A 16745-nucleotide genomic window follows, 5' to 3' on the forward strand; every position below is an offset into this window, starting at 1 on the left:
TATACAAGAACAGCGTAAAATAGCAAAATAAATCCAATAATCATGGTAGAAGAACTTTTTTGCTGTTAACCTCTATAACTAAAGTGAGAAAGATCAATCAGTGTTTAACACATTTTGGGTTGTTCAAGATTCTGTTCTTATGTTACTTGTATTTCGCGTCATGCTTTGTTTATCGGTTTTGGCCTAAAAAGTGAAAAGTGCACTCAATGACCAACCATAAATATAAAACCTTATCAGTAGGTACCTATCGAACGACGGATTTTGAAAAAATTTTGGTTTATTGGAAATTACATTTCTTATTTTTAAAGGATCCAAGTTTATCTAATATATAAACATGTGAAAAACACATAAAAACTTATTCGAAGTGGTCTCCAATGTCTGCAATACAGACCCAGAAAAAAGCATTCTTTCCAAAAAAAATGGGAAAATTTTTCACTGCCGTTCGTATGGACTGTTTACTATACTCACTAAAAGTGACCATATATCATAATCCAGGGGAATAAGATCGCGACTCTAAGACGACGGCCAGTCTGCAGCTCTGCTTCAGTCAGAAACGTTCAATTCTATCTAACCAAGACTGCATGGACCGAGCTTTATGACCTGGCGCCGAGTCTTGCTCGAGGAACCATCCTTATTTATTGCTCATGGTGTTGTTAAGGTACCTACCTTCTTAAGAATGGTATATTGATGAACATAGCAACAAAAAAGAAACAGTTGCTAACTTTTCCTTTCCTTTAAAGGCAAATAAGTCATGTGTTAGTGGTTACTGTAAATATATTGGCAGGGTACTTCTCTGAGGTGACTTTTACTAATCTAATATCTAAAATTCTCGTGTCACAGTCAACGAAAATGAGCTCCTCTGAAACGGCTCAACCGATTCTCATGAAATTTTATGTGCATATTGGGTTGGTCTGAGAATCGGACAATATCTTTTTTTTCATACCCCCATTTTGTTACTCCCTAGAACTCATTTGTATGGCAAAACAACGCGGTCGGGTCAACAAAGGGTCTTTGTTGCTAGGAATAAATAGATAGTAGGTATCTACCCAGAAAAGTATTTTTTTTATTTTTTATTATTCGTTATGAGTGTATGCACAGTGGAACTTAAGTAAACCGATACCATGATGGGTGTCGGTTTGGTTCGGACCCATTTGGTTTTTTTGGAGCGTGTAGTCTTTATCAATTCAGTCACCGATTCATCGCTTTGAAAGATATACGTAAGTATGTAGTTGGAACAAGTACGTAAGAGGCTTGACTTGAGAGACTCGGCTTTTTATCATTATCAATATCTAATCATATCTTTTGAGAAGAATTGATGAATCGATATTATGTAATTACAAATCTATCCCGCAGTTACCTTGTTAAATGCGAGTCCATTGTTAAATGTCGAGCATTACCCCCCCCCCCCATACATACAGTATACTTACCCAATACTTAATTACAATTCTCCTTCTTTATTTCTTTTTACAGTATCACCTACCTGTTACCTTATATTAAGGTCAAAAAAACATAATTTCTGTTTCAAAAATTGTATCGATAGTTGCTTTACTTACGCTACAGCTTGTTTATCACAAATAACACCATAATGTCAAACTCCTCTTCATACATAAACGTAAGAGACCTTTTTTAAATCTAAGGTGAATGTAATTGTCATGTTAAATCAGTTACAGGTGGAATAAAGAAATGTTTGTTGTTGCGCTGCGCAGAGAAAGCTCTGGGCGGGCGGGGCGGGCGGCGAGCGGGAGCAGCGGGCGCAAATAGCGGCAGCGCGCGTCGAACACTCGGCTCGTGGCTCCATCGCTCGGCCAGTCCGCGCCCGAGCGCCCGCCACCGCACGCCGGGCCGCACGCTCAGCGCACCAGCGCCGCTCCGCCGCCGCGACCAGCGCGACCCAACGCCGACACCATCAAACGCGCGAACATCATCACACTACTGTGAAACTTACTCAAAGTCCTACAACTCTCGTGCTACGCAACTCCTAGTGTGTTCAATCCTTGTGGTGTTGTAGTGAAACCTATACGCCATCCTGGCCCCATCAGAGCTGGTGCTTCAACTCTTGGCAATCACGTGGCTCCGAAATCGATAGCAGATACAACCCTTCTCATCGTATCTTAAACATCAAGGTCACGACGGCAGGTAAACACTTCAGTTTCATTCATAGATAATTATGATGTCTTCAGGCCATAATGAATGGGAAGTGTAGATCCTGTGACGGATGTATCATGTTCGAACTGTTCAGCTAATAGTGGACGGATATTGTTCGTGTTCCTTTATAAAGAGAACAATGAAGACAGAAAGCGACTGTAAATAGATTCACGATAACAAAAATACTTATCACATTTAAATTCTTCACTTCTGCGCTTGCCGGCTTTTGAGGACGTGTTTATTGTAAAGTATTAAAGGTGAAATTGCATCGATTGCGTGCGCTTTGTACGACATCTTTGCCATCCAGTGACCCATTTTCGCAACTTTGACATTTAGTCAACAAAGGCAAGCAAAAGCATTTTTCTGGTATTATGTTAGGCAAATGAAAAAAAATTGAAGAAATACTAACTGAATGCGTAAAATATGAACAAAAACAGTTTCAGTTTTCATTATCAGTAACGTCTTCGGAAGTGCGGACTCGAGATGGGACAAGCGTAGTAATCTTTAATTATAGCTGTAATTGTTATTATTTTTTGGCTGGTAACCAATGTAGTATTAATACTAGTAGGTAGTAAGTATAGTTTTATGTCAGCGTTTACCTAGATCTTCTTGTATATGTGAACTTTTAAAATCAGGTTGCCGACTTTTGCCAAATTTTATAAAGTTCGTTATTTAAAAAGCTGCTACTAGTAGTTCTATATACAAACTAACATCAAAGTGAATAAATATTGAATTAATATCTTTAACATTTGGCAGGACGTTTGTTGTCCTGTCAAGCAAAGGCAGATAAAATAAGTACCTACCTTTAGGCTGCTAATGAATATATATTTGCCTCTACAAGAAATATAAAGCAATAAATATATTTTACACTCTATCCTGGTCCTTAGCTTGACAAAGACCTCTAATTCGAAACTATTCTACATAAATATGACGACTTATTACGACACGATGTAAGTCGGTAAATGATCGCTTGATCAACAAATTGTCTTGAATAAATACGTCCGGTTCACCAGAGCTCCCCATTGTTTGTGTGGCTCTGCGTGAAAGGGTTACAAAAGTGTGTCAATCCATAGCCTACCTTGTACATATACCTACATTAGCTTGCTAAATAGTACCGTACAATCGTTTATTATTATTACCCATATATTACAAGCATTGAGTGTAAGTGATTAGTCCTACTTTAAAACCCGTTTATTTAAAATATGGTAGCGTGTACTTACAGTTTTAAATACGCAGTGCGTTTTTATTTACAAAAATCGATCGATTTGAATAAATTGTATTTAATGCGAGGAGGTATGCTTATACTTTCACATTTATGTAATTCAATGCAGAAAGGCGTATTGGGCAAGAAATTGTCGAAGATCTACCCTGCATTGCTGCAATGAGTTATCTTAAACGGTGTGAAATGGTTTTGTACATTTTATTTACTATACTTATATAAATTGTACCTACCAGTGGAGTATTGCCAAGTCCGATTCATAAATTATTATCGTATTTCATTTATTTATTTATTTTTATCATATCTTAGATTATAAACGTTCATGGCCGAGCATAAACCACGAACAGACTATTGCTTCTACAGAGTTATGTTTACCGAGATGTTTTTAATTTGGACGAGTCTTCACAGCCTAATAAAACAAGAGAGGCAAAATAAGAAACCGATTAAAATATGAAAAAGAACTCAACTTGTGTTCACAATTGACATCTCATTAAATAGCCTGTTAGGGAACCTATTGGAGACCTTACTGTTATTTTCAGCAACACAATCTATAACAAAAACCAGCATCACGACCCATTCGTGAATCTGTTTAGAAAATTAAAGTTTGCACTTGAGTGAGGCGAATGCTTATTCCTCCATTCCTTGTGGTAAATTTTTACCATTCTACAATTTTAAACATTCTCAAAGTGCTGCTCTACATTACACGCTGAACGATTTTGAACGATGGAACAGATAGAAGCGTCTGAAATGATTACGTTCATGTGTATTTAGTAGTAATGGAAGCTACTCCGGCCGCGGTAAACGAGGAATTCTGTGTGCCATTTGGGTAAGGGAAAGCATGTCAGAGGGAGAGAGAACGAGCCTGTTGTTATCTCACTTCTTTCCCCTTTACAAGGGGTCACATAAAAGAAAATGTATGTTAGTTAGCACTATGAATACTGATGTAAATTCCTGATTATGATTGGGAAATGGGAACGAAACCTCTTTATGTAATGACAAATGAAAAAAAAACACGGTTTAGGACTTAATAAAAGGTGGTAGCTGCTCATGATTACTGTTGTAGGAATTTGTTATTGCATTACCTTTAAAATGGCTACCAATAAAATGTATCATACTTTCAATACTTTGATTTTTTTTTCCAAACTTTTAAACAAAATTTTATATCTGATCACAACAAAGTTGGTCTTTTATCAAGTAGTGAAATTTTGAAAACAATTAAACCCTTTTTCCTATTACCCTTAACTTTTACGTGAAAACGTGTTTTGAACTGAAAACACTTGCTTTGGTGGATGACATATGGCGTACGACTTACATGAATATCAACAACGTAAACCAATATTGATCCAACGTCTTACCTCGCCACGCCGACTTGATATCTATTATTTATTGATTTACTTAAGTCTCTACAATTTTGTAGCTATCACTATTGTTCATACATAATACGACTAAAATTAGTTTAATACACATTCATTTTAATCTTCAGGTTCAGCACAGAACGCCACATTGCGTGCGTACTTTATGCGATGCTTATAAAAACTTGTTTTATGAAATTCAACTACGCTGGATTACGTTTTTGATTTCTAATATTAAACAAAAACCTTGAAGTTGATATTAATCATAAGAAGTAAATATACCGAAAATGTTAGTTCCTCATAAGAATCGGCAAGGCACAGGACATCGCCAGATGAAATAAGAGCCAGAAAAGGATTTCTACTAGTAATCGTAAAACTTAGAGGGAAGCAACGTCCCACTAAACTCTCTTTAGCCTAAATGCCAGATCACAGTGCAAAATAAATGTCACAAGATTTCAATCAAAAGTAAATCTGTCGCTGAAATTGCTTACAATATACCTATCTGGTTAAAACGCTGAGTGGTATCTAAAACACGACATGCGACAGAATTTCCAAGTAATACCGTAACATACCGAAATTGCTTTTCAGTTGGGAAATTCTCTACAAACCACATGGTTTCCCCGGTGCCTGAATATTTACCACGAAACAAATTCAATCTGGTGACCGTACATTATCATTATTTATGTCGTACTATGGAGGCAGGTTGATTTTCTAGTTTCTTGTAGCAGTAAGCATACATAAATGTATTATATTAAAATTAAAAATTAAAAAAACCCCGACCCTGTTTAGAAATATGAAGAGAACTAGTCAGGAAAAATTCAATGAGCCCAAACTCGATAGGTAAAAACTTACGCTAAGAAGGTAGACCAGGGTTACGTCTCCTATCTTCGAACCCTAACAGCAGACCAGCTCAGTGGTTCCAGAAGACATTAGTGTTTCAAATATTAGATCCCACATAATATGCTTGTAAGTAAATTGAGCGTGTAACATTCCTATCATACCTAACAAACGACCTGATGACCTTGAAGACCTGAACTCATTTCCGCTAAACATAGCCAAGAACACTCTCGACTGATATACCTTTCAAACCAAAAAAACTGCATTAAAATCGGATCAACCGTTTGGCAGCTACGATGCCACAGACAGACACATACCCACACACACGTCAAACTTATAACACCCCGTCGTTGTTAGGGCGTAAAAAAGGGCAGTAGTCTTGCTTACGATTTAATTATAGAGAGATATTATTTACAGCATTTCCCTTCCCTCTACGAAATAGTAGTAAACAAAAGTCGATCAAAGAATGGTTGAAAATGAAATAATAATATGATGTGTTAAAACAAGAAAGTCTCCGTTAACACAAGTGAGAATGATGATGAATAAAGTAAGAAGATTTAAGAATGATGTTTAGCAAAGGTTCAGCAACTATGTAGTCTAGTTAAATGAACGGCGACAAAATACATGAAGAATCTATATTCAGCCAGTGAAAATAAATAGAAGGTGCTTCGAACTTAGTTGAAATTCAATTTACTGTCTTTATGCTTATCATGTGAAACTCGTGTTTGAGTTTGAAAACTTTTTGGACGGGAGGCTTCGGCTGGCAAATATCCAGCAAGTCAGCCGTGACATAAAATGTTGTTTGCCAAAAGGCTTTATTTTCGGAGAATCTTTATGAAATAAGTTCTTGTTTATTTGTGTCAGTAGGTCCCCTTTGTGGAAAGGGCATTTTCTATCGGGTCCCAGACAGTTCGGAGACTTCTTTCACTTATCCGAAAGGCCCTTCACGAGCTTATTCTTATTTACCCTATTGGGGACTTAGTTACTATATAAGATTTCGGCAACTACTTATTAATACACATGATTCCATGAATACTTTTACGTTTTACGTTAAATGTGAAGCTTTAGCTTTTAAGAAGATTTTTTCATTTGAATATCTTTATTTTTATGTCTGTTAATTAAAATTTGATAACAACTAGTAATCAAACTATACCGTTTTGCTTGCTGTATACTTTAACAGCAAGCAAAACGTCAAACGAGTATTGCATACAGGAAAAAATAGTAGATAATGTCAAGTAATAAATCACACAATAGCTGTAGATATTGTCGGGTATTCATGTATCAACCGAAGTGGGCAGGGAGGGATAAGCGGTTGCGCGGTTTATTATGCTAAATGATTCACGTTCTACACGTCATACATTGAACTAGCCTATGGAAATATGCGAAATATAGGTTTCGCAATACTAGGTAGTAAGTAATAAATACATCGGTTCACACATCATTGTAATAACCACCCGCGGCGATGTTTATAGGTGTATGTCACGTACTAGCATGAACTACGAAATTTTACGATGCCGTAATATATACTATCGCTTAATAGTAACCACAGACATGTTTAGTTAACTAATTGACTGGTGTTTTGGTAACATAAGCTTGAAAGATTAAAATTACTTATCGACTCAATCTATCAATCCGCTTGTTCAGGTGTGCACACTAAACTTTAAACAATTTTAAATAACTTTTCACACATAAATTACAAGTGCTGAAATTTATATGGTATCGTCTTATATTAGGATTTTGATATTATATAATTAAGTATTGGAAAATGTTCAGCAGTCTGCAAACAGCAATTAATCATTTCGACTATTTCAAACGCATACTTCCTGCACAACGTTTACTGTATAAAATGATTTGTAGATAGTTTATCGGTAAATACCTTTATTAGTCAGAAATTAATCTTTTATTCTCTTCTTTATTCTCTTGTATTAACAAAAATGGAACTTTATTCGTATGATCTACGATCTCGGTAAGCCCGTGTAGTCATACTCTTATGAATTATGATCCATGTCAGGGTCCCACAAATAATCTAGACGTTTAAATTAACTTCTATATTAACCATCTTTTATTGATGCGCAGAAATATGACTACTAAAATAGCGGAACTATTGTGAATTATTTAGCTCATCTCAGCGTTATCTCATAAAGACGACAGTCCCGAATTTGCAAAGCTTAAAAGCTGTTGAGTTTAAAGAAATATTTTTTTGCCAATTACATGCACTTTATTTATTCTCCGCGTTTTTTTTAAAGTCAGCATCCGGGTGTTATGGGAAGTATTATTCTTATTATAAAAAAATTACAATGATCTATACCTACATATATATTTATATCATCTAAGTATTCCATTCATAACTACTGAACATCATCTGTTTTTCACTACTAGTAAAAAACATTAATAAAACACCTCGACGATGCTAATATAAATTGAAATAGACACGAAACTTAAAAACCATTTTCTAGTTCTGATCGTGTATACCAACTTTGATGGAAAATGTTGTTCACGTGAGCGTAATAAATTGGGTTCCGCGTTTAAGTTTGTGTTGTAATGACTACAACCGACATCGGCATGGCGGTTGAGCCATGGACTGCCTCCTGGATTAAATTGGATTTACATAGGTTACTAATTCATTTACTATCTGCATATATATGTAGTTCATCCTCTTATTTCCGTAATTTAATATGAATGTTCGAAAGCAAAGGCTTATTTATAATTGAAGCTATCATTGATTTTTGACTTTTAAAAATTAGTTGGTATAGAAAAATCAACAAAAAAAAAATAGTAAAATTAAAGTATTTTTTTTATACTTTATTAGTTCTTAGCGTCGCAGCTAAGTACGTCTATTTGAAAAGCTATTGTGAGTATTGATTATTCCATGCGTAAAAATAGATTCTTCGACGATCATATTTTCCTCAAAGTTGTTTTAAATAACCTTGATTTAATTTATTCATTTTCTTAATGGACGTAAACAAACAATACATAAATAACTTTAATGGAAGCAATATTTTAATGAGTTTCATTCTGAAACGTGCATGCATATATCAAAATAATCTATATTATGTAAGATTAGATGGACGTAATGATACATGTGTGTCAGAAGTTCATTATTGAAACACAGCGTGTGCCTAGATCGGCCTAAATGTCAAGGTACTATGTATCTAGTCCGTGGCCAGTACATAACGTGGCCTGAACCACATTTGGCTATTTTCCAGGCAACTATCAACTATGTAACAGTGACGTGACTAAGTCCCGAGCTGTTCCGGGATTTAATGACAAACTAACTGCAGGAAGTATCAATAGCTTTATTAAGAGTATTTGCACGGCATTTGCACAACTATGAGAAATGGCTTATGTCAAACATTGCACTCATCGATTGTAAAGGAATACATTGTAACGTACTTATCATACTGAGCTACATCTTTATGTATCTATACATCTATCTACATATCTACCTTGTATATCTTTATATACAAGGTATTGAAGTGTGCAGTTTGCTACTTATGATTATGTAAAGGTTTTCTAAACAATAATATACATTGAACAAAGAACATGTGCAGATTTTTCTGCTCATTTTACTTTATGTGCTATACGATTTACATCACGGAGTTAATAAATGCGACGTCGTTGTGTGTGTAGATGAGAATATAAAGAGAGAGCAGGTGCAGTATGTAGGGTAGATTGCGTTAGCAGGGGATAAGCTTTACTGCATATTGAAATTTTATAATCCTTTAAGTTACTTCTTGGGGATTCGCACTACATTATATGGTATGTTTATAACGTTCTAAGCGTTATCGTCCGTACTTTTCGATCCCAGCTGATTTCTAAATGATGATTTATGAAAATATAGACGATTTTTATATAATTTAGAAGACAAATAATAACGAGTTTAGAATGAATAAGTTAGTACGAGTTTGTAGTCACAAATAGTACACTTGGGAAAAAGTTTTCGATTAAATCCCATGGCTAACAAATTATATTAAATTCGTTTATGATATTTGAAACATGAAAAAAGAAATTCATAGTTGTTTCGTGTCTGACACTTACAAAGCGACCTCTAAGTGTTTAATGACACGTAAGGTGAATGACCTAAACTTCGTGAGTAACTAAATTGTTATTGGAAGAACGTGATTAAATTAATTAAGGTTTTGCATGTGAATTGTGAATATAAGCTATTGTTATTTTATGCTTCAGATACGAGTATTTACTTAAAATACATAAATAAGCCTTATTGTTAGGCTCCTAATTTAAAACAAAATCAAGTAATGTAATTTCGTTACTGAAGGCAGAATAAATTAGAGATTGAATCGGACTTTGCCTTCCATATACATAAATAAAGGAAGTTTTTTTTTTCGTATCGGTTCCTTTACCGAGCCTGTAATTCCCATTTTTTTTACGATATGCTTTGCATTTGAGCGTGATAGAAAATGCTTCTTTATTTATGTACACATACAATTTTGCTTGTGTTTTTACTTCGGAAATGTAAAAACAGTTTTCATTTAAAATATTTTAATTTATTTAAACTAAAACTAAAATCAACAGTGATTGACTACGTCGTTCAAATGACTGTGAAATTAAATCGTTTGTTTGTGTATCTATTATAATAATAATAATAATATTTATTTATTTGCTTGAATGTAGGTTTACAATAAGTTGGTTACAAGTGTGTAGGATCCATGTACATTCGGCCATTAGTGCATGGCATGCAAAAACATTTTAAAACAGGTGTTAAGAACAATGGCTATCTCTTAATATAGCAAAAACTTTATAATAAACTTACTAACTAAATAATATTAAAACATTATATAAACTGGTGAAGTACGCTTACAAAAGTACACAAATATTTATGTTAGACAGCTATCTTGCAGAAAATCTGATACGGAGTAGTAGGATTTCTGTATCAGGAAATTAGTTAAATATTTTTTAAATAATCTTACAGGCTCTTCTTTTATATTATTTGGCAATATGTTGTAAATTACAGGTGCTATTCCAATAAAATCTTTATTTAATAATGCGGTTTTTTATGTACCTGTATGAAGTAGATATTTATATTGCGATCTTAAGCTGACTGTTCTATTCCTGGTTTCGTTTAATGTGGGAAATAAATGACAGTTAACTTTAACAAATAAACATACTTCGAAAATATATGCATGGGAAAGTCATTAAATTATACAATCTGAAAAAAATAAAAAATATTGAGAATGTGTTTTAAAGGATTAAAATAAACGTACGTTAATGTTTTGATTAGTTTGTTGTTTACGGATGTAATTTATGTAAATTGTAATCCATCTCTGTTCACGCATCTATCAATAAACAAACTGTTCATTTATCAGTAGCAGATTGATTTAAAATGGAAACTCTTTTTAATTCTTTGAATTAGCAGTGACTTTTGAATGCCACACAATATTTATTCCGAAAACATTATTCAAATGTTGTTTTTTTGTAAGTTACAATTTATACAAAGTACCTATAAATCGTAACACACAAAAAAAACCATTTAATTTTGTAGGTATCATCATCGGCCTAGCCTTTTCCTAACTATGTTGGGGTCGGCTACCAGTCCAACCGGTTTCAGCTGAGTACCTGTGTTTTAAAAGGAGCGACTGCCTATCTGACCTCCTCAACCCAGTTATCTGGGCAACACGACACCCCTTGGTTAGACTGGCTGTCAGACTTTTTCAAGCTTCTGACTACCTGTAACGACTGTCAAAGATGTAGGAATAACAGCCTCAAATCTCTCGCATATAGAGGGAGTACTACTATTCTTTAAAACTTATTAAAAACATTGTCCCTTTGATTTGATTTTGATTTGTTATCAAAAAAATAACACACGCATGTCACATTGTTCAATTTAAAAAGGTACGTTTTGTGTGAGTATAACAACCTTTCAATATTCTTTCCGTGTGTGTACTTCATCGAAAACAATCATTTTAAAGGAAAATATGAAGTTCCTTTTGACAGAAGTTCTATGATTCAGTGTCGAAGTCCCCCTTGATCTACTTATCATTATGATAAAGTAACAGCATTAGCACTCCCGGTTTACGCCGAGACTCACCTTAATTTATTTATGTATTCTCCTAAGAAATAACTTCAACTAATTCTAAATTTATCTACTGTTTGCATCCTTGAAGGCTGGATACAAAATTTAAACCCATCTAGCTAATTGACCTCCTAAATTAAACTTCCGAACTTGAGGCTAAGCTAAGCACTTTCTTACATTCTTAAACATTGTTTGCGATCCTTCATTAGTGAGGTCTTTTTGTCCTAGAAAAGTTAAGAGGTTTAAGGCTATTCAGTAGGACAATCATTCAGGTAAATTAGAGAGCTTATGGCGGCCAAAAAGTGTATATCTTGGACTTAAAGCGAATATTGATCGCGTGCCGGTTGCGAGCGGCGGCGGCGAGAACAAAGGGGGCTTTGTGCGGCCCACGCTCGTCAACCAGAGACTACGAATGCCTAGCCAACACACACCCGTGCTCGACGTTTTCGTATATAAAATAAAAATGTAAGCGTCGGATTACCCTCTGTGTCCCATTGTAAGTTCTGTAAGTAGCACAAAGGTTTGCGCTGTAAAACTCAATCAAAAGCAAAGGCATTTGTGCAATTTGGTTTACGTAGATCTATATAAAGAGGATTGAGGAATTGAAAGCCACTTAAAGTTTGTAAATGATAGATAAAAACCGGTCAAGTGCGAATCGTATTCGCGACATAAAGGGTTACGTAAAATAGGCAAAACTAAAATTGTTTGTGTGACAAATAAATTTGTGGCGACAGCGCTGCCTTAGTAATAGGGTTACTTCCTAGGGTTTTTACTCCTTAGGTATGGAACCCTAAAAAAGAGACTGTTAACTAGCGCAAACAGGGAAATCGATCGGACTGAAGTGTTCTTAGACAATGTAACACTATTAAATCGATTGCCAATAATTTACGGCTAGATTCGTGAAGATACAAAACAGATGCAGTCAGACAGAGGATCGAGTGTGTGTACCTGGTGTGCCTAGGTTTAGTATACAAAGGTACCTGTATCAATATACAGATCAGATGTCAGATACACGCCGCTAACACCCATGAAAGGTGATATCAAAGGCAATGAAAATGTATTATTTTAGCACCTTATCATGTAGAGCCTCTATTTTTATATATGTATATCTTTTAGATGCCTTCACCGATTTTTATCAAACATATCTAAGAACATTCCTACGTCATTTACCTTCAATACGAAACTCAATTGAAATTACTCAATTCCTTCAGGAGCTATGCTTCCACAGACAGACAGACACGTTCACTTATACACTCTCCTTTTCTTTCGGGGGTTTAAAATACATAACTGAGTCACTATGTGTAAGAGGTTTTATATTAAATACTTTGTGCAAGCGACAATGCAAAGACACGAGTTATCACGTTACTCGCACATTAGGAACCCATCAGGCCACTGTGTACGTCTATCAACCTTTCGCCGCCGCGCCGCGCTCGCATGCGTACCTTGTTTATTATAAGGGACCGTTGTTGTTTTACAATGTTTTGTGAGGGCCCGCCGTTAAAGTCAATGATTAATTCTGCTGTGATAAATCGCTTTATGAAGGCAATATCCAGGTTCCTGACAGTAATTTAAAAGTATGAGGTCTCGTGAATTCGTATTTATTTTGTTTATTGCATTGGGTGAGGCAAATAATGCGGTTGATTTTGAGTTTAAAAAATATTTGTAGAAAAAAGCAGAATTAAAAAAAAGTAAAGATTATAAACTCCCCGGAATTGTTTCAAGTATTTGATTTAATTGTACTTCGCCTTTACGTTTATGACTACTACTGATTATTTCTACAACATAAATACTGTGATATATAGACGGGTAATGTTAAAATTAATGTGATAGGAGACAGGAGAGGTCCTAGTCACTATTCGCGTCACGCTCCACACACGAGGGGCGCGGTCCCTTATACCCGAGCTTCTAAGAGTATCTGCTTCATCATACAAAAGTAATCGCGTAATCAAGTAATCGTATCAAAATAAATAGTATTTTCAAAGTCCTACAAAAAGTCTACCAAATTGACAATTTATTCTTTAACTTAATATCAGTTAAGCTAAGAAATAATTATGCAATTTTACCATAATACAATCGTGTTCACAGCTTTTAATGATTTCATCGAATAAGCTCTAATACGTAGTTAATTGCCGATGAAAGCGCCGAGGGTATTCTCGTTAATATTCTACGCACAAACGACTGCCAAATAGTTGCTGAGACGCAATCATCAAGGATTTTTGCGCAATTGATTGAGGCACAAAAGTTTCTAAACTACGAGTATAATGATTTTTCTCTGAAATTGATCTTTCCCTAGAGAGTTTATAGGCACTAGCCTATGCCATCTGCTGCCAGTCAAAAACTAAGAATATGAAATTGCTTATGACGCACAAGCGTTTAATATTACTAGAAAATTACCACTCGTCTATGAGATCATTGTTGGCAAAACACGTTCTGGCAATTTAAAAAATAGGCAAAGTATGACTTTACATGACGAACGATTTGGCTTGACAAGTTGACGTGTTCAAATACCTTTATTACTGAATAAGATGTACTAAAAATAAACACAAATTTCCGTACGGTATCTAAACAACTTTCCTTTGATCTTGTAGAAGCACGGCAGAAAGGAGAGAGGAATAAAATAAATTGGGTAACTCAATAACTTGCTTGGTTGCACCAAATAATAATACAGATTCCAATAATCCCGTTCCCGTAGTAAGTTAAGTAAACACTTGCCTACATTGACATGGCTGTGCGCGAAGCAGCCTGCGGCTTAACTGTCCTGTAGGCGGGACAATGTTTGCTAGAACTTAGTAATTATATACTCCATGACACAATTAACGATCCAGGCTTATCTACATGCATATAAGTCCACATATGTTGGGCCGGAGATAACCTTGTTCGCAGAGCACTGCTTCAGAGCGACGAGTTGAAAACTGGAGCGCATTTAATGTTCCCGTTATAGTTTATTTCGATATGGTTATCAGAAAATAATTTCCTCCTAACATTTTCTATGGAGCAAGGCACGTAGATAAACTTGGAAGCTTTTCATATTGTTTAGTAAAAAAGTTTTTATTCCAATGGGCCTTTTTTAGTATAGTGACGAAGTTTTTCAACATCGTTCACTTTTACACGTCCAAGGAGTGGTTAAACATAAATATAATACACATCACAATCAGATATTAGCTGTGTATGGCGTAGATAATGCATGATTTCCAGGCTGTAGACTGGCAAGCGTTACGTTATCGAACCATTAACGACTGATAACAGAGTAATCTAAGTACATATCTAATTAATCGATAGGATTATTCCATACAAGAGCTATTTATTTATGTGACAATGATTGATTAATAGGTATGGATAGAAAATATCTTATTATACTTATTATGATATTCTAACTTTTTGGTTGGTTTTTTTTTCTTATGTATAACGATGGTGGGCTTTATAAAATAAAAGTAATAGTAGACTTCATTGGTGCAGCTACATCGTTAATTTTCTCAGATAGACAATCAATGGGGCATTAATTGTATCTACGTTTCACCATTAAGTCTTTGTAGGAGCCTTGCTGTAGTCTGGGTAGTTCTTTTTCATGGCTTTAGATCGTGTGTTGAGATATTTGATATTTCATTGGCCCGAGCCCCCGAGTCCCTGACCTATTTCAGCAAGCCTTCGGTGATGTTTCACTTCAGATACGAGTCGAGCCAAACAATTTATTACCCTTTTCCGTAGTCGCTCCAAGTTTGCCAGTCGTACAATTATTATCTACTACATCATGCTCAATTCCTATGGAAAATTTACTAGACAAGGGTATTTGATATTTTAATTTATGAGATCCCGGGTCGAAAGCGACATAACTGGTCAACATTTATTTCCCTGGAGATTTTATATTCAAGTCAAACATTTCTGCTTCAGTGCCGGAACAAGTCAATGTTACCGGCGTTGACATTTTGCGATAGTTGGAAGAGGCGGAGGTGGCCGACAGCATTTCAGTTGTGGAATTTAATGTAGCAGTTATTATACAAAGATATAAATAGCTATGAAATTACAGAGTTAGCTTAAAAACTTTTATGATTGTAAACAACCAGAGCATTTATTTAATAATAATTTCAGGAGTTCCCTAAAGGAGATTTATGTGTTTTGTTTAATTCGTTAATGGTATCGCTGTTAGCAGGCCAGGTTACAGTTTAATGGGAGAAGGTAGGTATATTATTTGAGCAATAACTGTGCCATGATAGAACGTGGAGTCGGCTGGTAGCTCACCCAGTTGGCAGGGGGGGCTGGCAGGTCACCAGCGAGCCGCTTGGCTCCGAGGCCCGGGGGGCTTCGCTGTGCTCTCGGTGTATTTCTGTTGGTCCACGTCACCGCTAAACTGTAATGCGGTTACGCTACGGCATGCGTTGCACTACGGGCTCACACTTGGCCGCTGATGCTGCTGTTGCGTCACACTCGCCTGTCAGACCACTAATTAGAGCCGTGACTCGCATCGTAAGTAGGTGACGTCGTTGAAGCTCTCGATCTCGTTAGACAATCTTTGACTTTTTATTTTGTATGAAATTCTGTTTTCTTGTTTGCAACATTCCGTTATACACACATGTTCACTAAACAGCCTTGATTTATCTAGTATTCAATCACATTAAACTTCGATTCATCTCTATAGGCCGTAGCTAAGATGACTTTCTATGCATCTAACTCTGTCGTGCTTATGTTATACCAAACTGTTATGTACCTACATGTATTGCCTACTGTAGTAATCAATACTGAAAGGTTCATGACAGATGATTAGCTAATGAAATATAAAACTGATTACTGCGATAGATTGATGAAGGTTTACAAGCGTTTAATATCAAATTAGTCGCCATTGAGTCGGTAGGTTCATAACGCGTAGGTTTATGAGTCACTGAACGCAGATTTACAAAGTACTTGAGTTGTTGAGCCGCAGAATACATGTTGTGTCATTAGTCAGCGGTTGCGCCAATTGAGGCGGTTCGGATATAATATAAAGCTACGTCAGTAATTATTTATTAAATTATGTCACATACGTATTGCCACACATAGCCAACTGACAACCAGATCTTTATTACAAGTTCCTACGACGTTATTAGTCACTCGATGATAAATTCGGAACCGCGTGTCTATGTTTAGGAGGTATCTGTAGTACTAATGAAGTGACAAAAGTTCTTTATTT

At 35.6% G+C, this 16745-nt stretch overlaps 1 protein-coding gene across 2 annotated transcripts in view; it reads left to right on the plus strand.

The window, feature by feature from the left end:
• The first annotated feature begins 1808 nt into the window (after positions 1–1808).
• Positions 1809–16745, plus strand: part of LOC113501356 (potassium voltage-gated channel protein Shab) — a 45562-nt gene continuing 30625 nt past the window's right edge. For both annotated transcript variants that reach the window (XM_026882489.1, XM_026882490.1), the window contains exon 1: positions 1809–2136. The gene's annotated coding sequence lies outside the window, so the exon portion shown is untranslated. The remainder of the gene's footprint in view (positions 2137–16745) is intronic.

The sequence above is a fragment of the Trichoplusia ni genome, chromosome 15, assembly GCF_003590095.1.
Source record: "Trichoplusia ni isolate ovarian cell line Hi5 chromosome 15, tn1, whole genome shotgun sequence".
In the NCBI taxonomy this organism is placed as follows: domain Eukaryota; kingdom Metazoa; phylum Arthropoda; class Insecta; order Lepidoptera; family Noctuidae; genus Trichoplusia; species Trichoplusia ni.